Genomic DNA, 24,009 nt, shown 5'->3' with positions numbered 1-24,009 from the left:
TGTCTACTAGGCACAACTCTTGGTCTCTTGACAGGCAGACAGGCACTCAACTCTAAGTAGCTTAAGAAAAAAGAATGCCTTAGCTCACATGCCTGGGCAATCTTGGGATAACATTAGCTTCTTGTGTGGTGGGATCTAGGGCCTCAAAGGAGGCTCTGGGTATCACCTCTTTCTTTGTCCTCCTTCTTGCTCTATCTTTTCACTTCATCGTACATGATGAGGAAAATGATCACTCTTCACTAGAAGCAAAAGGTGGTTCTCTCTCCCAAAGGCCATCTTCTCAAATTACACACTCACCCGTCAACTAATCACAGCTGCAAGGTGTGTTACGCAAGGTTTATCAGCGTATGCCCAACTCAGACTGGGTGGTTTGCTCAGCTTGGAGAAGATAACAGGTGTAAAGGGTGCTACACATAATAGGCCAACTTGGACCATATGAGACATGAAAGAGTATCAGGGTGCTGCACAGAGAGGAAAAGTTACCCACCTGGCACACGGCATGTGAGCCAACACCACTCATAGTTTCCTGCACAACGTTCAAAGGGCACATGAGATAAATTTACTTATTTACCCAAAGATAAGGTTACTAAATTTCCCAATTTGCCTGACACTTTGCTTGTTTGGACGATGAAATCCCATGCCCTGGAAATCTCCCCAGTCCCAGAAAAATCATCCAGATTTGCATGAACAATCCCACCCTCAAAAAGTCTCGCATCTCAGAAGCCCCCTTCATTCTCAGGCAAATAGAAAAGCTGGTCACCCTGCCCTAAACTGGCACTTGTTAGTGTAAATCTTTATGACAGTTAAGATCTTGCTAAGTCAGTTTATTGGCTGCGAGATCCATGGAAGAATGAGTGGTATGGTACATCCAATACTGTAGGCAGCCCCGCAGGAAAGATGGATTGACTGTGTCTGTTTTATTTGGAGTTTCAGGATCTTTCACGTTGGCTTCCTGCTCTACTTTTTTCTTTTCTTTTCTTTGCTCTGTGTTTGCCTTCCTTTTTCTCTTACCTCTCTTTTTTCCCATTGCTATCCTCCCTTCTGTTCATCCTTTTTTCTCTCTTTTGTCTTCTTCTTTCTCTTTTGTTTTCTTTCGGAAGCATGTATACCTTCTAGATAACATATGACTTAAATAGGGTTTGTATTCACCAAAAGTAGCTAGAGTATTGTGTGTTGTTTGACTACAACAAGCCAGCCTCACTAAATACATGCAGCCTAAATAATCTACCATAGAAGTAGAAGCTTCACTGCTGATTAATACAGTAAGTGCTTATGTGATTCCAATGGGCTTGCTGAGACAGTGTAGTCATATGTTGAACATAAGGAATGGAAAAATTGGAGGTGGGAAGGCAAAAAAAAGAAACCGTGGTGATGATTGTGAGATGAGAGAACTGGAATTTGGAAGGGCTTGAGACTAGGTTCTCTTAAGGCACATTTTGGGTTCACTGTTTATATAGGGGATGTATCTTTTAATAATATAAATTGCTGAGATTTGGGAGCCCTTTCTTCTTTTGAATCAGTATCACCACTAATTGAGCAATGTAATCCAGGAAATGCATCTTGGTCCCAAAGTATGCTTTGAAGCCAGGCCTGTGTTTGGATGTTTTCAATCAAAATCTTACAATTGTTAAGAAGACAATTTCCAGGCTTCCAAGAAGAGCTGCCGCTGGAGAAAATAATCTTAAAAATTATACTCTGCTGACTTCAAAATTAGAAAGAATGGGGTGAATTTTGTTGCCTCTATTAAAGTGTAAGTTCTAAACAATTTACTCCATTGTGGAGTCAAACCAAAGGCTCCCTCATGAAATGGTTTCCAACAAGAAGTCAAAGTCATATATTTGGAATATATTTGGAATTTCCCACTACATTTAAGTTTCCTAAATTTCCATACTCCCATATCACTTTCCCAATTTTTATTTTTGCATAGTGTATCACCATGGTGTTTACTTACCTGCTATTTTTCTACAGAACTGACTTTTTAAATTAGACAAACTGAGCTGAAGCAGCTGGTGCAGCTCAATGGGGCTCATGAATATTATCGTTCAGAGGGCCCAGGTTGATTTTCAGACACTAATGTTTTTGAAATTTTCTGAGGAAGGAAAATGTTGTCACTCGTAAGAAAAGCAATAAACTGTGATGACATTGAAGAAAGACTTGAGCCTCACCCCCGGTTCTGATCTTAGCACTATTTTTTGGTACCCTTGAGACTTTGAATAAATGACTTAAATTTTCTACTGATGCAGTGGTGAGGATTACTTAAGGTTATGTCCAGAGGAATGAATGGACCACGCTAGCACATGATAAATATCGGCTATGATTCTGCTCTTAGTTCTGCTGACTGAGATAAGAAAGATTGCATAGATCTTCAGAAGACAGTTTATTCATTCTGAAAAGCCCACTAAATGGTGATTGTACAGCTAAGATCACCTTCTGAAATATATGATTTCAAGCTGTTACACTGCCTTAGGAGAAGTCATGAAAAATACTTCTTTTAAGTTGGAACCAGAGGCATCCCTGCTAACCAGGGGAATTTGAGAGGAAGTGCATCTCAGTTAGGAAGAGACAAAGGATTACTTGTGATTAAAGACTCAAAGAGAAAATGAAGAGACAAAACAGTCGCTTGCACCAAGGTTCTGTGAATCTCTCTGCACAAGTTGAGCTGATAAAGGGCTCAAGTAAGGGGGAAGAAAACCCAGACTTTTTAAAATTCATTGAGATATAATTGATATACAAAAACTGCACATAGTCAGTTATACAACTGATAAATTCGGTCAGTTCATACACTAATGAGACTGAGGGAAAGCCAATCGTCCCTTGTCTGTAGAGAAAACAGCATCATTTTGGAATTTAAATATTTTGTTTGCTTTTTGGAGCATCCGATTTTCTGATTTCTTTCTTTCGTTTTTTCATTATAAGAAAGCTATCTTCCTGTGTTTATTTTTGTATCTGGCAATAGGATTGTGCCTGACATCAGGGGGATTCCTTGTGTTTCTTCTTGACTGTATATTCCTTTTAATGGCTCTTTTTATCTGTTTGCATTGTACTGGGAATGTAGCTCAGTGGTACAGCATGTGTGAGGCCCTGGATTCAATTCCCAACACCAAAAAAAATTCTTTAAATAAAAAACAAGGAAGCATTTGTATTATTCAGGTGTATTTTTTGTTACCTGTTAATAATTTCCACAATTATATTCCACAATCTAATAGCCATACCTGTTTTATTTTTGCATCCCTGTCTTATCAACTTTAACTATTTTGTCATTATTTAGGAATTATTAAAACAGCATTGCATTTTTTTAAACAATGTTAAAGATGAAGTGTTAATTGGTTTCTATGACTATTAGAAAATATCTAAGACTGGCTGGGGATATAGCTCAGTGGCCTAAGCGCCTGCCTGGTAAGTGTGAGGTCCTGAGTTCAATCCCTGGTACTGCAAAAAAAAAAAAAAAAAATCTAAGACTAAGTAACTTATAAAGAAAAGAAGTTTATTTAGGCTCACAATTCTGCAGAGTAAAAGTCCAAAGTCTAGGGGTCACATCTAATGAGGATCTTGTGCTGCTTTGTAGCATAGCAGAGGTGGGTAGAACACTTAGGCAGAAGTGAAGCAAGAGGCTAAGCTCACTTTCCGACAAGGTGAAGTAACTAATCCAGTCCTACAAGACCTGCACTCATCCCTCCCATGGCCCATTGAGCTGCTAAAGGGCCCGGCTCCCAACACCACCTCAATGACAGGCAAAGCTAAGCAGGAGTTTCAGAAGAGACAAATTATATTCAACCAGAGCAGATGGCTTTGAGGATGGAGCAACTCAAAACCCAACAAAAAAACCTAAATATCGCTTATAATGATTTAAATGTGATAATACCCTGGACAAAAAAAAAAAAAATGAAGAAATGTCAATGAGTGATATTTTAATTGAGTACATGGAAGAATATATTGGAGTGCAAGCAACAAAACTTGGCTGAAAGAGTTTAAATATGAACTACCCTGGGAAATCTTTTTTTTTTTTTTTTCTTTTTGGTTTTTTTCCGGTATCAGGAATCAAACTCACAACATTGTATGTGCCAGGCAGACGCTGTACCACTGAGCTAAATCCCCAGCCCAGGAAATCTTATTAATTAGCATTTAGTTAGAGAATTCAGCATCACACTAGCTACAGATTTAAGACAAGAAGTAAAAGACTAAAAAAAATTGAAAGAGCAATAGAAAACTTGTACGCAGAATCAGACTGTTATTTGACTACAAAACACACACATAAGTCTCTGTAAAAGCTGGTGAAAACAGGATAAGATTTGTAAGTAGTTCATAGCTGTACCAGTGTCAGTTTCTGGTTTTGCTATTATATTATAGCAATATAAGATGTCACTCTGAGTGAAGCCAGTTTGGATTTTGATGGTTATGTGATTGCTTTTGTTTTTGCAATATCCCAGGAGTCTCTAGTTGTTTCCAAATAAAAAGGAATTCCTTTAAGAGGTTATACAAGCAACAGCTGGAGAAAAACTGCTATTTAGTTGTAAAAATATGGGATTGCCAGGAAGCCACTCTGAAGTATATGATCTGTCCTTACTCTGTCTGCACTGCCATCAGAAAAGATGACCTCACCTCTGTATTATCTTTCACATCCTCATGGAGCCCTCATTGGACAACTCTGACTGAGACTCTGCCCTCAAGGGATGCTGGGAAATGTAGTTCCAGCCTTCCGGTTCCTGTTCTGATAGAAGCAGGCCAGGCGAGCCCTGGGCCAGGCCTGGAAACACACAGATTCCCAACCCACTGATATTTATAGATGCTGTAAGCCCATGATCTAGACTTTGAAAGGAGATTAGAAGATAATTAATCAAAACTGTCAGTTTATAAATAAAAGAAATTCATAAATAATTCATTTTCACAGCGTGGTCCTTCAGTGTAATATCCTATTTATGTTCATCCAAAGGAATTTATAATAGAAATATTTTCAAAGCATTTCGCAGTGTATAAAACAACTTCACATGCACTTATTCATTGACCTTCCAAATAATGCCAAAAAATAAATAATAATGAAAATACTTAATACTTACATGGCACTTTTATTTCTATTGTCAAGTCTCTCTGCAGCCCACTAAGAGAATTATGTTCTTTAGTCTGCAAATCCCAGTGTGCTTTCCTTCCATGTCTGTGTACATGTACTCCCTTCTACCGAAAATGTCGTTCCCTGGGAAGAATGCCCTGGCGGGCTCCTATGCCCAGCACATCTGTCCCATCAGAGTCCTGACTCCTCTCTCTCTCAAAAGACAGTGAGTAATGACATCTCCACGGTGCAGACACATAGGCCACACTGGCCTTGCAGGAGTCCAGAAGTTGACCAGCAGACCCACAGATGGGCTCTATGATCTGTTTCCCAGCTGCCTCCCTTTACTCCAAGAAACTCATCCTTGATTAGCTAACCCTTGTACCTGCATGCAGGACAGAAAAGAGAAGTGCATGTCTGGTGCAGAGAGGGCTTAATAAAGGGCCCCATGATTCCATGCTCGTAGGCATACATTTGCAGTTCTTCACTCCTGCAGGTGAACCTCCTAGCACAATTCCACTACTACTCATGTTCTCCAGCTTGCCCGGACCTCTCCCTCCCTTCTCCCCTGCAGGCTTCATGTTCCTGTTCTAGTAACTGGAGATGGCTCGGTGAGCAAAGCATCCCTACCTTCAGGAAGCTTAAAAGACTTGTGAGGGAGAGGGACAGCATACAGTTAGTCTTGGAAAGAGAAATATTCTTACAACCACTACAGAGATGAAGAAAAGTTTATATAACCCTAAGTGTTGTAAAAGGAGAAAAATTTATGAAGCTAAAGTAGAGGATAATACAAGGAAACATTCATAATACAAAGAACAAGGGTAGGTGAGGAGCAGGGCAAAGAAGCTTCCCTAAAGAAGGAACATGCAAATGAGCTTGAACTGAGGAGGAGAATTCACCAGCTCAGAGGAGACTGGGAAGGAAATGAGGAGTGGGTGTTCTGTCAGCCCCAGCTCAGTAGGGGCCCTGGTACATCCACTGGGCTTCCTTCCTCTCCTTTTTCCTACTTACAGGGCTGTGGACAAACACATTCTACCTCAGAGCAACTGAAGGTGGAATTAGTGAGCAGGAAAAATAGAAGGTCATGCATGGCTCAGAATCAAAAGGAGATGGGGTGCAATGTGTCACGGAAAAAGCAGGATTCTGGTCATCACAGTTCACACTGGGAAAATGCCTTCTATTAGCTTTTTAACTTTGGCAACATCACCACCAACCTATCAATTTGCTTTGAAGATTCAATGAGAAAAGAAACAAGTAATGTCTGTGTTAGATCTCTTTTCTCACTTTCTCCAGGCTTGTGGAGGAGTGAACGGTGCCACCCTCCTTCCCCAGTGCATGTGGCAGCCCAAGATGCCAGACAGAGCTTAATTAGAAAACTGCCCTTATGGATGACAGAGTGCAAATCTTAACCGAAATGACATTTAAAGAGTGAATGTAGGAAAGGGCAAAGGAAGTGAATGGAATAATTAAATTTGAGTTAGATTCAGGGCTTGAACATTTTCGAAGAGGAAGCTAATCTTGATTCCTTTGGTATTTATGCTACTCCAAGGGTAAAAATGGTCCTGTCTGTGTCACACCACTGTGGATGCTTTTTATACAGCAGGAAAAAAATGTTTTGTTTTTTTTTCCATTCCTAATGTTACATGAGAAATTGAGGGACAATTTGAACTCTAACAAAGCAAACTAATAGTGGCAAGTGTGAGAAGACAAATACCAAGAGGTGGGTGACAGAGGAAGAAAGGTGAAAAGTGCTCATAAAATGGAAAAGGAAAGAAACTAAGGTCAAGGCAGAATCCAGGAGCACTAATTTCAACCAACTTCTTCCAATTATGTGGTGCGAGTCAAGACCATGATGACATGGGAGGTGGATGTGGGGCTATACCCTCAACAATTTTTTTCTGCAAGTTGGATTCTGGACAATCATCTCTGTCATAGTCCAGTTGTAATGCTAGAAGCCATACAAATTTATTTCTCACAGTTCTGGAAGCTTGAAGGTCTAAGATCAAGGCAAAAACAGGTTTGGTATCTGGTCAGGGCTGCCCTTTGCTTCCCAATTGGCATCTTTTTGCTGCAAGCTCCAGAGAGGACAGACCACGTGTCCTTATGTGGCAGAAGGATGGAAGGGCCAAAGGGCTATGTAGCCCTTTTGTGAGTTAGTTCACTGGTCTCATTCATGAGAGCACCATTCTCATGGCTTAGTCACCCTCAATGGGCCCTCACCACAGCAAAATGAAGTACCCTGGGTGAAATGAGAGACTGTGTCCCCAAGGAAGAAACCACAGATAAGAATGTGTCGATGACTCCAGGCTCTCTTGGTTGTGGCTGAGCCCTAACATTCCTGTTTCCAGATCCAGTGTTCTTTCTGCACCAGATGCTCTTGTTATGGTTTGCTCTAAAGTGTTTCCCAAAAGACTCATGTGTTCAGAGGTGGGTCTTTTAGAAAGGATCAGATCATGGGAGTGCTCAGCCCATCAGTGGATTGATCCGTTAATGAGTCCTCAGTTGAATGTGTCATTACATAGGAGGGGAGATCTTGATGCATACAGGAGGGGGGTGACAGGTTCCAGGTTATGGTGAATTCTTGTGGTGAATTCCCTAGTGCCTCCCACTCTCTGGTTGTCTTGCTTTCTCTCTGTTTCACCATGAAGTGAGCAGCTTTGCTCCACCATACCCCTCCGCCAAGCATTTTCTGCCCTGGAGCCAGCCAATCGTGGACTGAACCCTCTGAAGCTGTAAGCCAAAAGAGCCTTTCTCTCTTAAGTCATGTGTGTCACATTTCTGGTTCCAGCAACAGAAAAGTGATGAAAATACCCTTCAGTTGATCTCAACCTAGTTTTCCAAGGCCAAAAGTTTTCCCCACACCCTACGCCAATATTCTCTTTTTTCGTCCTCTCAGTGGCTTCAAAAGCAATATGAAGATGGAAGGGAGAAAATGTGCACATAGGTGAGGCCATGCTGATGAAATTCCATTGTATGAACAACAGCTTCCACTCTTGGGGAATGTCTTTCAACACAAAGTTTTTGTTGTTGTTTTGGGTTTCCTGGGCTTGTTTTTTGTTTGATACTTGGAGTCGAACTCAGGACCTCATGCTTGCCAGACAGGCACTGCAGCACTGAGCTATATCCTCAGCCTCAGGGATGTCTTTCAAGCTATCACCTCACTATATAACCAAGCAAGGATCACTATAACTATAAATCCTATTTTGTAGCTGTGAGAACTGAGGCTCAGGCCATTAAGTGCCTTGTTCAGCAACATGTATCCTGGAGGTCAGGAGCCAGATCTCAAACTCCTGTGTCTGTCGCAGTCTCCCAGGCATGGGCAGAGCACTGGTTCAACCACCACAAGTCTCTTCTGCTCCAGTCCTTCTGCTGACCTGTGACCCTGATGGAGTCTTGCAAGCCCTGTGCTTCATTTCCTTCCACCGTCCGCACATGGGCCTCCCAGATCATCCGTGGCCTCCCAGATCATCCTCTTCAATGGCTGTTAAGAAATCATCACAACAACTGGTCTCCAAACACCAGCTAGAGATGCCTTGGTTTCCCCAGTGTGGAAGATGAGAAGGCGTTCCACGTTACACTTTTAAAACAAACATTGGCAAGACTGCACTGTTTCCAAATGTGATTTAGGGAGAGAGCCAGCAGATAAAAAAGGATGTTTATTTTTGTCCATGAGCCTCCATCAAGCAATCTGGAGAACTGGGTGGTCACAACTTCACAGCCTGCCATGGCCCTGCACGCGCCCTTTCTCTGCCACCGTACAAAGCCTGGGAGAACGCTTTAGAAAACAAATCAGGACACTACTTATCGATCTGAAGCCACAAGGAGTTATGAGTACTCCTCGCTGCCAAAGGGAAGGGGATTTTGAGCAAATGCTCCACATCTGTGAGCACTGAGTACAAAGAGCCCGGCTGTTGGAAGGTCCTGTGAGCACTGTAAGTAAACTTACGGCTCTCCCTTCGACGGGAGCATCTTCATGCTTTTCTCCTCCTAGAGAGGAGTCCTTTGGCTCATGCTGGTGTTGCTCTGATGTCCGGGGTGTTTAGTGACTGAGGCTTAGTCAATAAACAGTCTCTGGGGGATGCTTCTATTGAACCAGAGGGAAAGTGAAAGTTGTCTGCCTTGGCTATGCTTGGAAAGGGTTTGTTTTGAAAAGCTCTTGTTGATCACTCTCCTTCGTGGCTCCACATCTGTTCTGAAGAGGGCACAGACCCTGAGAGACACAAACAGTGAGAGAACGAGCCCCAGTGGCTCTGCGGACTCCCCCTGAAAAACCGAGTTGTCATCGAGCCTGCCCCTGGGGAATTCAACTTTCACATGCTTCCTTCCTTTTATGTACTGTAGGATTTTCATGCAGGAAAAAGGAAGCATTGAAGCAGATATTGTTTTGTGATTTCTTTGTAGTGATAACAAAAGATTGTCTAGTTTACTTTTGGTTAAGCGTGCTGAGTTCCTCTAGATTTTACAATTTAATTAATGTGCTCACCACGCCCTGTATAACGTTATTGCTGCACTACAGGAGCCTGAGTGTCTAACCTTTGTTAGTAAAAATATGGGTTTTGATTAATAGCAATTATAGAAATGGATGGCATAATTTCCTACATGGCTTGGTATTAGGGTGCTTCTTTTACAGGTATTTTAAACCAGATTGTGTCTAATGACTGGGAAGCAACTGAGGGAATAAAACTAGCTTAAAGGAAATAGTTTTGTTTTGATCAAGTTTGTTCCATCCTTACCTGTGTCCTATTTTATTTTATTTTATCTTATTTGGTGGTTGCACTGGGGATTGAACAAGGATGGTGAACCATATCCTCAGCCCCTTCCTTTTTTTTGAGACAAACTGTTGCTAAGTTGCTCAGGCTAGGCTCTAACGTGCCATCCTCATGCTTCAGGCTCCCATACTAGAGGAACTATAGGCATATGACTCTATGCCTGGTTTGCGCCCTTTTTCAGGGTCCCACGGCTGCGTGGAACATGTGTCTCAAGATCTCACTCTCTGTCCCAGTATCAGACGGTCTCTCAGTGTGCCTCCTAGACACACCGTCACATATGCCACATATGTGATTTAAATAGTAAGGCCCCATGACCTCCACCCACATAGCGCTCCCCTGCACTCTGTCACTCCCTCAAAGGCTCCCAAATAAGCAAGAATAATTCTCTCAGACTTTGGTTGATAAGCTGCCTTCCTTTCTTCTCTCTGAGTGCTTTTGGCTCACACTGGGCATCCTGTGATGATGAGAATAGTTTCATTCTCCAGACATCCCTAATCATTATCATGTACTTGAGGCTTTTTCAAAGCTCAAAGGCTCCAGGTAGAAGAAAGATTTCTTAGACTAGGAATTTATAACAACAGCCCAGTCCTAGGCAGCCCTCCAGGAAGGAAGTCATGTCAGCCTTTAGCCTGAGCTGATCTCTAACCTCTCCCCTTCACTCAACAGATAGGTATCACATGCCTAGTGTGCTGACAGCACTGCAAACCAAATGTAAAACAGTGCTCTGTGTCTTAGATAAACATGTTTGTCATTTTCATGCAGCCTAATCAAGCTCTCGTTTCCACAGACAATAGCTAAATGAGTTGGATGCTGGCTGGGATGGGAAAGGAAATTGTTCAAGTATTAGGAAATATTTACTGAGTATGTGCCACATTCTGAGCCCTTGATTGGCCAGGCGTCACTTGCTCTGTAAAGGAGAAGAGCCACTGCCACAGAGTATGAGATCTGAATCCAGAGTGCCTGGGGACACAAACCAGGTTGGCTTCTGTAGGATCCTGGCTTGGTCACTTAATTCCCCGGAGCCTCTGTGTCCTTACTATAGCACAAAGGTTATGAGAGCAATGTTCAGGTAAAGACTGGGAGTCCACGTGGATTTTATTTTGTCTCTTTCACATGAAAGCAGTGAGAGCTACTGAGGTTAATTCACTTATGGCCACAAGGTAGGTGACAGACAGGGCTGGGATTTGGAAGTAAATGATCTGCTTTGATGATAATGAGGAAGTGCACTTTTTAACCACCCCCTTGGTTGCTGGATTCTTTCCCATGCATTCCTTATCTACTCTCCCAGTGCCTATCTCCATAAACATTAACTGACCTAGATGACTTCAGACTAACAAACCAAGACTTAGATATAAAAACTTGCTCAAATCCACACACTCAGGCTTTAACAGGGCTGGGATCTAAACACAGGTCTTCACATTCCAAACCCTAGGCTTTTCTCATGACCCTATGTTCTTTTCTTGCCAATCTGTGAAAGGGTCAGGTCTATACCTACCCTGTGGGAAGAATGAGATTCTAGCCAGTGATAAGTGTCGCCATGATAAGTGTCACCAATAATACCTCCTTAACCATAGACGATCCTTGTGCCCCTTTGTTAGTAAATTCTCCAGGTGATCCCAATGGGTGTCAAGGTTTGTGTCAACCAGTTCTGTAATTTGGGAACAGTGGAGATTGTCATATCTGATACGACTTCATCTAAAGAAGGTAAAATGTTCCATTAAGAACAAGAGATTTGGCTTTCCCTTTCCACTCAGATTTGTGGATTGTCCTGTAGCTAAAATCAGCAGTGTTTCAGAGTTATTTACTATCTTGTTGATATTCCAGTGCTTTCTTCATCTTTTGGCACATGTCACCTTCCAAGCCCTGGGACCATCTCAACATTTTCTCATCAGCCCCTTCGATTGCATAAGGCTTCAGTGATCAGCAGATGAGCAGATTTCTTCCACTTATTATTGAAAATTAGTGCAGCCCAATAGAGCCCATCAACAAGTTAGGAGAAAGTAAGATATAGTACCTATAGAAGCTACTCAACATACTTTATAAAGAGAAATCAGGAACAGAGAGTGTTGAATGTGCTGAATGAATATATTCAGGTTGATTTCTCTGAAGACTAGTATGGTTGTGGCACAAACAGATAAAAACCAAGGGGGGAAACCAAACACAGGCTTAAAATCTGGGGAGCTTTAGATACTGAAGAAGAGGTCATGAAGGGTGTTGTGGACCGGGAACCATGAGGAGTGGAAGTAATTTCCTGTGGTGGCAAATGTCAGGATTTGAAGGGAAATATCCTTGGCTTTGAATTCTTTACCATTTTCCAAGACTCCAAGCATCACCTGCCTCTTACGCTTGTGTAACAGACATAAAGAACTTGCTACCATGCCCGAGCATGATAGGTGTGTAACAAAAAGAGTTTTTCTCTTTAGCTCTGGTCCTTTCAGTCCACAAGTATTTATTGATTATCTACTGTGTGACAATCATTCTATCTATAAAAAAGTGAGCAAGAGCCAAAGTACCTGACTTCTTGGAGCTCGTACTTAAAAGGAATTGACAAGCACCAGAATCATAAACTACAGTGCAACTTCAGAGACTAAATACTACAAGGAACGTAAAGGATGGGGATGGGTAGAATGACTGGCAGGTGCCGGGAAGGGGACACCTTTGCTAAGAGTCTTCTTTGAGGGAGTGGCCTTTAGCACTGACTTGACTCCTGAGAAAACTGAGTGACACAAAGCCATGGTTAAGCTACTATGTGACACAAGAAAAGTCATTTGAAATTCTTTTAAGGGCCGTTTCATCACTGATAAATCACAGAGCTGGATTAAATCTATGGGGCTTCTTTCAGCCTCTGTTTTGAAATTTTCTTTCTCTTTCTTAGTATCTTGTGCTATGAGTAATTGTATGAAGTGTGGGGGGATCTCTGAATCAAACTCTGCTATTGTTGTTTTGTACTTGTGTTCTATTTCCCAGACCTTTTAAAATACTGTTCTTCCTCATCATAGATATAATAGTAAGTTCTAAGTAAATCAAGATTCATTAATGATTTTTAGAAAAACTTAAATCATCACAGTTTCTGAGATTCCATTGTTGGAGCAGACAAAACACCGCATGGCAGCTTTTGGAGGATGAATCCTGTGCCTTCACAATTACTTCATGTGTGGCTCCATTCTGAAATCACACATATGTTTGTGCAGCCAACAGGCAAAGCTGCCAGAAGCCAGCCGATCCAGCAGTCTATTTGCCAAAAGCCCTGTGTACTGCTTTTAAAAACAATCTGTGGTCTGAAATGTTTCCTTTCTTAAAATGGTGCAGCAGACCTCACTTGGTCTGAGATAGCGTCTACCCAAAGTGAAGGTCATGGTGCAGAGAACTTGCACCAGAGCACTCTTTGTCTTTCATCAACCAAGCTCTGACAGCCAGAATATTCCTGGCCATGACAGTCCAGATGATCATCTCATTGCTCTATTTTGCCTTTGTCACCATAACATAGACCTCAGTTGTGGATCTGCAACCTAAAACAAACATTCTAGGTACATGGCAACATAAAATGTACAGGTCAATAATTGGGGGGTTTTCTGTTTGTTTTATTTTTTGGTTTTAGTTTTTGTTTTGCTTACTTTGTTTGAAACGTCTGCAAATGGCAAAACAGTTCACTAATTTTTTTTTTTTTAATTAAGTTCCCAAGTTAAGATTCCTGGACTGAAAAATAAGAGCAAAGAGGATGACATTTAAAAATTGCATTTGGTTAGCACATCACAGAGAAAGTTGTAGAGTAATTTCATGTTGCGCCTTGGGGCTCACCAGAGAATGGTGGTGAGCTGCTGCCGGGGGAGAGAGGAGAGGGACAGAGAACCGCTACTAAACGTTTTTATGGCAAATAATGTTCCCAGCATTTTACATACATTGGCTCCTCACCATGACCCTAGGGAGTAGTGTCGCTATTCCCTCATTCATTTTACAGAGGAGGAACTGACGCCCAGTACACTTAAGTCACAAAGATACTCACTAGCTAGTGCTTAACCCTCGATTGCCTGAGTCTATAGTCTGCTAACTTTCTGCTGTACACATTGCCTTAGGATAATAAAGGGCCCTTTTTTTCAAGTGCAATACACATTCTATTTAAGTAAAAGAAGAATGTACTGCAAGATTTTAAATGTTGAAATGGCCTCTAAGGGAAGACGCTCAGGAACTGTCTTTCTTTGAGATCTCTTAAAACCAGACTAGTTATCTATCATACATGTCTGGTATGATTTTAGTGTGGTCCTTTTCCAAGGTGAAAAGACAGACAAAAATGATTCCTCAAGTTCCTTTTGCTCTGATCAAAGACCAAGGAGAGAAAGATGTGTACCCACACACACAAAAAAAAAAACTGGCAGGGACACAGCCAGTCCAGCCCCCTTCCTACCCCATACCTGTGGCTTTGGTGGAAATGATGTCCCAGTTATCTGGACAGGGCATATTCTCTTGGACTACAATTGTGCTCACCATTTTCCCACCACCAGGGGAGGGACACAACTTGGTTCCAGTTTGTGCCCAACAAAATGAATACCATTCCCAAGAAAATATTGTCTAATTTCTAGTGTTTTTGGAGATATGCATACAGATCAGGACAAAACCTGGCATGGAAATAAGCTCAGTTAAAAAATAGAAACGTCTTTAACATTTCTATTGTATGTATCGATTAGGATTGTACTTTTCTGTAAGTATCAGAAAACACAGTTTCTTTGACATTTAAGGGGCTTATTTTTCTCACATAACAAGAAAGTCAGAGGTAGGTGGCCCAGGGGTGAAAAGGATGTCATCAGGAAGACAGTCTCCTATATTCCTGTTCCACCATGTGAGCATATGGCTTTTATTTCTATGGTGTCAGTATAACTGCTATACCTCTGGGATTGAGTTCATATTCCATGCAAGGAAGAAAAACTTTTTTCTTGTTAAACCTTGTCTTTTAATTTGGGATGAGAAGCTCTCTCCCAGGACTTGCTACATGCATCTTATTGGCCACACATGGCCATGCCTGCCTAGAAGAGAATCTGCAAGCCCATACGTTTTGCTTTCCAGTCTTTCATATAGAAAAGAGGGTAGGGGAAAAGTTACTTGGGATGAGTTTTGAGTGAGTACTTGCCAAAATATTCTGTAAATTCCTATTCTGGAGACAATAAATTTGGAATTTGATATATAAATAAGACTATACTACACAAACACTTTAGTAGCTGCATCTATTTTAATAATTAACCATTCTTCTGAACATGAAAATATTTTTAGAATAACCAATAAATGCAGGAAGGGACAGGATTCTACCTGAAGCAGGTGAAATGGATTGGGGTGTCAGGTCCAGCTCTGAAATCCAGCTGTATACCTAACTAGATATTGGGTGCCTCTGGATCTCCATTTCTTTATATTTAAAATGAGGGTAACAATAGCTACCCACAGAACTGCCTTAGCATCAAATAAGCTCTATAATCAAATAAACTATATTTTGTGTATTATATGAAGAGTCTGGTACACAGTACGCATTCAGGAAATAATAGTTCATTTCTCCCTTGCTTTGCACCTTTAACCCAGCAAGTTCAAAAAATTTCATGGAGGGGCTGGGGATTTAGCTCAGCGGCAAAGAGCCTGCCTGGCAAGCGCAAGGTCGTGAGTTCGGTTCCCGGTACCGGAGAAAAACCAAAAAAAAAAAAAAAAAATGTCATGGAACTCAACTGAGACGGAGTTGACAATTGCAGAGCTACCTCTTTATAAGAAATTAGAGCAAATCCCCTGAATGGCGTGCAGCTTCCTGTCAGTGCACACCAAGCTTCTTTCATCTGGGCTTTCATCACTTTATCTTAGCAAAGAAGACAAAAATGTCTAAGAGATTTTGTTTTCCAAGATACGTCGTAGGCTTCAAAGTGCCATCTGCTTGTGACTTGTTACAAAACAGAGTCAACAGAGCCATTTGGTGACATTTTTAAAAGTGACTGCCGTGTTTGTTACCAAGGGACGTAATTCCTAGAATTGGTTCAATTTGTTCTGTGTTGTCGGGATGTGAAATGATGCTTTCAGAGAGGCTTTTGGCTGTTTCAATACATTTTCCTCATCTCAGCCATGGAGCCAGGTTTTCAGTGCGGTTCTTTTCCATTTTAATTCTCTCCCCGCGTCACTCTGATCTTTTCAGTTAAAGATGGATTTTCAAAGCTTATCACCTCGTAGTCACCACTGCAACATCTAAAAGACAGGAAACTAGCAAATAAGCCAAAAGAGTCTACAGATTTACATAGTCAAAATCTAGCTTTTAGCCAGTATCTCATCCCTGCAAGATGGTAAGGTGAAAAAGAATTCTGGAGCACAATTCAAAGTCATGGTCTCTTTAACCTTATTCTCTCTTTTCTTACCAGAGAAAGGAGTAAGCATGTCTATCTCACACACCTCACCTGATGGATGTGAAAACCACTGAAATAAATTTCCCATGATAATGAGTAGAAGCACCATAGAGAATAGAGTATGACTCGCCCAAGCCTATTTTGGTAGTTTCCTTTTACTGGAGCAGTTTTTACCACATTACTTCCTACAATGAATCCAATACCTTTCTCAATCTCTCAACTGATTTCTCACATTATACTTACAGACAATTTTTATTCCTTTACTATCTCCTCCATACTCTTAACCCTAGTCCTAAAAGATCGTCTGAGCTCTGCTTGATTACAGCTATTCAGAATAATCACCCCACTCTCTGCAGGCCAACTACCCTTTCCTAGCCCAAGAACAGCTAAACTAATTTTTTTCAAATTCATTGAAAAAAATGTTTGTCAGTACCTCTCAAATCAAGGATGATTAAAACACAAATCCCTGCCCTATCAGAGAAAACATGTCTCTCCTTTGGCCTCATGAGAAACATCAGCAATCCAGTCATAGTCTCTTCTCTCATACAGCAATCTCTCTCAAGTGTTTCTTGCTGTCTCTGTCCTCATGAATTCCAGTAACTTTGCAAATCATGATACAAGTCATAGCGGATGCTATAAATCATGAACTCTAGTGGTTTCTGTCTTGAGGTGGTAACATTTGTGAGAAGTATGTAACCTCCTGTCTTCCCCAGAACTGATTCTGTTCATGCAGCGATTGTGGCTAACTTTCGGGCAGAAGTGGAGAGGAAGCTGTCTCCTTAGGTGGAGTTTCTTGGTTCCCAAGGCAGTTGTGCCCATAGACAGAGACTTGAGCCTCAGTGGAAATGTCATCCTGAAAAGTTCTCCTAGAAACATCACTTTTCCTGTCTGACATTAACAACTTTATCCATAAATTCTCCACACCAGTCACTGGGAAGAGAATAAAAGCAATTTATAACCTTCATTGTCCTTACATCACTTTTCCTAATTCAGATGCTTGTGCATATGCATCAACCACCCACCTCAACCACCACGGTCAATCTCTAACTTCTAGCTGACCTTAGCTAGAGCACTCTAACAATGAAACCTGGAAAATCTATCTAAAGCCTTGAGCCTACCAATTAATATCATTTGGAAATAGTCAGTAGCTATACTCCAAAGCCATAATGATTATTGGCAAGCTATACCAGTTTGAAGATGCAAATTAAAGGTAAAAATAGTTGGCCATCTGAATGCTTCCAGCTAACAGCTTGTAGCATCCCTGCAGAGAGACAATTTTTGTTCTTCTCATACTCATCCTCCAAGATGACTTTAACATACCAGGTCCACTTCCTGTGGAAAGACAAGAGATTCCTGGGGGTCAGAGATGGATCAAATAAGACAAGCCAAGACTCTTTCAGAATGGAAGAGAGTTGAACATTTGCATTGGTTGAAAATGATCAGCCAGTACTAGAAACTGAAAATATCAGGAATGGGAGATGATTGGGCCAAGTAATCTTGAGAGGAAAAGGTCAGGTGAGGCAACCACCTGGGTAGAAAGCTAGGGAAGAACAAGAACAGGCCTTGACTCACATCTGTGTCCACTGGGACAAGAGAGAAGCAAATGAGGATGGAGAGAAATGTGAATCAATTTAAAAGGTGGGAAATTTTCAGAGACTATGACAATGGTCTCTGTTTTTCTCTAGCAGATTAGGACTGTCACCATTGTCTAACAGCAAGATAGAGAGTCATTAAATGTGTACTGAGAGCTCATATTTGGCATGGAGTAAGCACTAGAAAAGAAAATTATATTCATTTCTTTCTCTCTTTGAGATCGAATTTTATAGCAAATGATTATCTACAAAAGACCTCATATAAAAATAGCCCACAGCACTACCCATATATTTGCCTTTTAAGTGAAACACATGTGCCTTTCTGAAACTTTTATTTATACCCCTGAACTCTAATGATGTCTCTGTACTCACTTCATTTTGAAAATACTTGACTCAAGGGCATAGGCTTAGAGACACCCTCTGACCACACATTCTCTCGCGCGACCTCCGAGCATGGCAAGCTTCTGAAAGCTTGCCAGCGAGAGGTGTGTAGGAAGAAAACCAAACTCTAGAGCATTTGTGTTCAGTGTTGTAAAAATGATTCCCGACAAGGCAAATAAGAGAGATAATCTAAAACATTTTTATGTCTGGCCTTTGAAGATTTCAATAAGCATGAGCTTTTCTGAGCCAAAGCGGGTCTGGGTTTCCAGTGTTTCAGATTAGTGTCTTCCTTTGATTGTTTGAAATCAGGAGGTTGGTTTGGGGAGGTTCCATGCTATGATTTGAAGGCAGCTGGCACACAGACCACAGCAGGTATTAGGGCTCCAGATTCCTCTTCACTTGTCCCACACTCCTCACCCAGACAACAGGGGAGGAGTCCAGAGCCAGCCAGAACTCCAGGGTTTCCACAAGGGAATTTTCCTGTGAAAACTAGGGTTAGGAGCTTGGGATTTAAGATTTGTTGAGAATACTATTCTCCCTCTCTCTCTCCCCCTCTCTTTCTCTCCCTCTCTCTCTCTCTCTCTCCCTCTCTCTCTCTAAGAACTTGTCTCTTTAGCTTATCTTTTAGACATCCTAGTCACCCACAAGGCCAGCACAGTAATGAAAAGCCAAGATTCGTTATTACTTACAAAGTCCTGGACACTGTTGTCGGCACTTGGGACAGAGCAGGATCATAACCTCATAACCTAAAAGCTCCAGGCCCATCAAGTCCAGGCCTTTAGAGTCCAGTTGAAGGTGCTTGGACACACAAAACAGAATGACATACAGGTTACAAGGTCCATTAGGAAGAAAGTAGCAAAAGGGGCAGAAAGCGACAGGCACACTGCTCGAGACAGTGGGCCAGAGCGGGCTGGAAGCCTCAGCAAGGCAGTGCACAGCAAGAATGAGTCTGTGAGATCAGCCCCTGGAGCAGAATCCTGGGATTAAAAGTAGCAAACAGGAGAGAAGGATGGACCGCTCTTGGCCGGTTCCAGGAACAGCAAGGGCACCAAGGCGGCTGAAATCCATCACCAGAGGATGAGAGGTGAGGCCAGAGGAGGTGGAAGGAGACTGTGCCTGCAAGGGCTTGAACCTCTCCAGAAGAAGGGGAAGAGCTGTGGCAGGGTTTAAAGCGGAAGAGTGACTGGCAGGTTCTAACTTGAATTCTGAAGGTTGAGGGGAAGTGGATTCTGGCAGCCTTGCTCTGATTATCCGCAGGCTGGCTGGGCCATCTCAGTCACAATGACAGGTCACGTGAGGAAACATGCACAGCCCAAACCAACATGGACACACCTGAAGGTCATCTACCTGACAGTTTACATTGTACATTCCGTTGCTCTGTTTGAGGACAGACAAGTTACATTATAGCGTGGCAAAAAAATGTAATTAATTGGACTAAGGACTATTCTATTTACGACATTCTATTTCACTAGCCAGAAAACTCAAATACCAGACTGCTGTGTTCAAAACCAGACCTGGAAGCCAAAAGTGAAAGCTGTCTGTTTGCCTTCCTTTTCACTGGGCCGCCTTTCCTGGCACTCAGACAATCCTCCCTCCTGCGAGCAGGCAGGACGCCCACATCCCAGCCCAGCTCACCCGGCCCGGGGTCCCACGCATGACTCTGTGGCTAAAACTCCGTGCGTCGAAAGCTGCTCCACTGCTTGGCACAATCTCTTGTGCATGGAGAGTTTTAAGGGCTGGGAGGAGGGGACCAGAGAACTGATAAACTAGTTAAGGGAAGACTTCAGAGGTGAAAGGTCACAGGTCCCCATCAAACACCACTTATCAAGCTTTGCAGCCTTTATTTAATTATTTCATTTAACCAGTGCATGCCCCTAACGTGCACTCAACTCTGTCCTACAGTCCTGGGACTCAACCACAAAAAAGCACAGACAAAAATACTTCCCGTCAGGGAGTTTCTGTCTTATGGGAGGAGAGAGATGACACTAAAGCAAATAAGTGAAATGTGAAGTATGTTGGATAGTGAGATATGGAGTGAATCATATTGAGCAAGGGAGGCCTGAGGGTTGCCTAGGTGTGCAGTTCAAAGACAAGGGGTCACAGAGGCTGCAATAGCAAGATAAGCATTGAACACAAACATGAAAGAGGTTGGAGAGCAATGTCTCAGTCACTTTCTCCAGGGCACAATGCCTGACACGGAGGCTAAAAGGAGAAGTTTATTTGGGCTCACATCTTCAGTCCATGGCTGGCTGGCTGGTTTTAGAAGCATAGCAGAGGAGCATGATGGGAGAAAGTTGCTCAAGTCATGGCAGCCAAGAAGTAGGGAGCAAAAGGAGGAGTCAGAAACAAGAATACAACCTTCCAGATGACACCTGCAGTGACCCACCTCCTAAGAACAAGGCCTGCCAAGTCAGCTATCGTACCTCATGATCCAATCCTCTTCCAAAAACAGCCCATGAGTGCACGAGGCTCTTTGGGGGCATCAAGATATAAACCTTAGCAAGCAGGATGTAATATAGACAGAGATGCAAGTATAGGAATATATAGAGATATGTAGGTATAGATATATGTACATAGTGTAAGTTCAGGTGTACATACAAAATGGTATAGATGGCACAGCTTGATACAGATATAAACATAGGTACACATCTGAAGATGCCTTTCTAGGCAGGAATGGTAGCACATGCCAATGTCCTGTGGCAGGAACAGGCCTTTACATGCTTGAGAAGAGACACTGTGGTCAGAGAAGAATGAGCAAAGGAGAGAAGGGGAGAAACTTGATGGGGAGAGGTGGCCACAGGATGCTCTGGGGCTCACTTCAACCTTTCAGCGTTTACTCTGTTTGGGAGAGGTCAGAGGGTCCTTCTGGATGGCTCTGTCTGCTGGGTGGCTTCTCCACAGGTAGGAGCCGGAGCACAAGGTCGAGACTGCAGCAATGATTCAGGCAGGAGACAATGTGGACAAAGTGGCAGTGGTAAGACAGTAAGAAGTCATGAGACACTTAAACCAGAAAGGCGAGGACATTTGGAGGCAGGGTGGGAAGCAGAGGACTTTACCGATGAGCGACCTTGAGTTCTAAAGCTTGATGAGAACGGACGCATGGAGGCAGGCAGGAGCAGGGTCAGGAAAGTGGCCGTGGAGATGGGAATCCGCAGGATGAGCAGTGACCAGGAGAATCTTGAAGAGTAAAGTGTGCTGAGACGCCCCTGACTGCCTCATGGCAGAGCATGCTGGGAAGGCTAGTAGAGGGAAGGGGTAGTAAGGTGGGCTCCAAAGAACCATGACTGGGCCACAGCATCTCTCCACTTCTCCCATGGAGGACCAGATGGGTGGGATTTCCTTTGGAGCATCCAGGAATCTCCTAGGTGCCTTCCTTGCTCCGCAACTGATGTCTCTGTACTCTCTCCAGAAGTTCAGGTGTTGGCCACTCTGCATGGTGAAATGTGAGGGGTGAGGAGACCAGAAGTACAGTGGAGGTGGCCAGCAGGGGCATGTTACCAGGAACCACATGCTGTGCTAATTTTCATCGGTCGTCCCACACCAGAGTGTTAGTCTTTGTGACACATCAGAGGCCCTTGGGACTGTGAAGATGAAAGACTTTCTTCCCCTTCCATGTAATCCTACACATTCATTCTGCCTTCACTTTCAGGGAGGCTGGGGTTGGCCAATTGCATACAACACTGTTCCACCAGAGAAGCAGAAGCAGCAAGACATAGATTTCAAAAGATGTAGTGCAAAGCTTTGGATTCTGTACATGTGGAGATGGCCAGAAGTTGGAAATCCACAGGGGAGATCACCAGAGAGAGAAAGCTGAATCTGTCAGGCAGAAGCAGCCACTATCATCCTAGGTAGAATTTTTTCCTCCTTAGGGAAGCCTCAGCTCTACTCTTCAGCCTTGTCAGCTGACTCAGGCCACCTACATGAGCTAAAAGTACTTCAAGTCAGCAGACCATGAATTTAATCACATGCACGAACTATCTTCCCAGCAAAACCTAGATGAGTGTTTGATAGAACAGGACTGAAGACTGACCAAGGGAATATAGAAAGCTGGCCATGACTTCAATGTTTTCCTTAAAGCCTGTAGATCCACTATGGGGAACTCATCTTGTGAATGAGGTGTCCTGAAGCACTGTAGGGAGAAGCATGAGATGGTCCACCTTACAGTTCAGAAACATTACATCTTCATGCATAAGGGGAAGAATTCTTGGTGAAGAATTTGAAGAAACAGTACTAAAAATAAATTATGCCTTTCTCCAGAACTAATCCATGTGAATTACAGTTGGTCTCAGTGGGAAATAAAGTAAGTTGCAAAAAACCCCAGGGAAAAGTTATTCTAGATTTCCCTGGAAATCTCAAGAAAGAAATTGTCCACTGTGTAAGGATTTTTAAGCTAATAGATCAAAATTCCCAATAACTATCCAATCTTCCATTGAATTCAGAATTAATAAATTTATAAACATTTTTAGCACCTAGTTAGTACCCAGCACTTTCTTGCAAATAGGAAATAACTATTAGCCACAGTTTCTACTATCGCCCTTCCCAAAAGGCAATCAATGTAGGGACTTCAGCTAGCAATTCTTCAATTGAAAGTGACAGAATACCAACTCAAAGTACAACAAAGCAAAAGAGAGACTGTTGGGGGCAGGGTTTCCCTAACACACATTTAGAAAGTATAGGCTAGATCTCACTTCCGGTTCTGTTGAGTCCAGGTGCTCTAAGCATATGGTCAGGACTCTATCTTTTCTTATCTCTTAGTTCTTTTTCTCTGAAATGGCTTCATTGCTGGCCAGGTCTCTCCTTGTAATTAGAGAGAGAGAGAAGGAAGAGGAGAGGGAGAGAAGGAGGGAGGGAGGGAGGAAGAGACACAGAAAGAGAGAGAGAGAGAGGAGAATGGGAGAAAGAGAGAAAAAGAGAGAGAAAGACCAGCAACAGAGGTCTGCATCTCTGTAGCTCAGCATACCAGTAAAGAAACTCACGGACTCCTAGGGTTAAGCTGACTCACAAGACCGAGTCTCAGTGGGCTTCCTCAGTTGCTTGCCCTCTCATCAACCAATCATTGCAACCAGAGCAAAGGAGTAGCCTTAAAATACTGGCAGGTGGGACCTCCCTTCAGTGCCACCAGTTCTGAGGAGGGAGGAGGGAAGGTCTCCAAAGGAAACCTAAAAGATTGTTCCAGAAGAAAGAACAGAAGATGAGGCAAACAGCAAAAGTCAGTATCTCTCACTGGGGCATAACAGTTCAGGTCCTGGAGCCCAGTGCAAGTCAGAATAGAGGTGGGACTTTCATCAGCCTCTTGTTCTAATGGTGGGTTCTTCTTGTCTCTGAAGGGGAAGTAATAATAATAACACTTTCTTTGTCTCACAGCTACAACATAAAGTATTAAAAATTAAATGACCTAATATGCACACATACACCTTATAAATATGTGCAAATAAGTTTGTGCATTATATATGAACAAGGCCTGATGAAAGCTTTATGGATGAAGTTGGATTTTAGTTTGGGCTGAAAAGGAGGAATCAGGAATGAAAAGAACAAGAAGGAAGAGGTACCACTATTTGGGTCATTGACATCACAAGCAAAATGATTTCCCATACAGGTGACACTCTGTATTCAAAGTTGCCATCTGGAATACAAACATCTCAGATGAAGAAATACAAATGGAAAATAAATAGATGAAAAATTGTTCAACATCATTGGTCATTTGAGAAATGCAAATTAAAACAACCCTGAGATTCCATCTCACCCCAGAAAGAATGGCTATCATCAAGAAATCAACCAATAACAAATATTGGTGAGGCTGTGAGGAAAAAAGAACCCTTCTCCACTGTTGGTAGGAGTGTAGACTGGTGCAACCACTGTGG

The 24,009-nt window shown here is 42.4% G+C and overlaps 1 protein-coding gene and 1 long non-coding RNA gene across 3 annotated transcripts in view; one reads left to right on the top strand and one right to left on the bottom strand.

Moving 5' to 3' along the window:
- Positions 1-24,009, top strand: part of C1qtnf7 (C1q and tumor necrosis factor related protein 7) — a 98,140-nt gene that overhangs the window by 22,940 nt on the left and 51,191 nt on the right. Inside the window, exon 1 of one of the 2 annotated variants that reach the window (XM_005402532.2) lies at positions 8,521-8,976. The exons of the other annotated variant lie outside the window; for it this stretch is intronic. The gene's annotated coding sequence lies outside the window, so the exon portion shown is untranslated. Of the gene's footprint in view, positions 1-8,520; positions 8,977-24,009 lie in introns of those variants that run through there. 2 annotated transcript variants of the gene reach the window in all.
- LOC106146462 lies at positions 15,482-19,440 on the bottom strand. Its single transcript, XR_001230901.1, has 3 exons — positions 18,838-19,440; positions 17,363-17,507; positions 15,482-16,020 (listed from the first exon to the last, which is right to left on the bottom strand). It is a non-coding gene; the product is annotated as an uncharacterized LOC106146462 (long non-coding RNA).

The sequence above is a fragment of the Chinchilla lanigera genome, unplaced genomic scaffold (genome assembly GCF_000276665.1).
Source record: "Chinchilla lanigera isolate Chin_1 unplaced genomic scaffold, ChiLan1.0 scaffold00079, whole genome shotgun sequence".
In the NCBI taxonomy this organism is placed as follows: domain Eukaryota; kingdom Metazoa; phylum Chordata; class Mammalia; order Rodentia; family Chinchillidae; genus Chinchilla; species Chinchilla lanigera.
The sequence above is the reverse complement of the archived record's forward strand: the minus strand, read 5'-3'. Positions and strand labels throughout refer to the sequence as shown.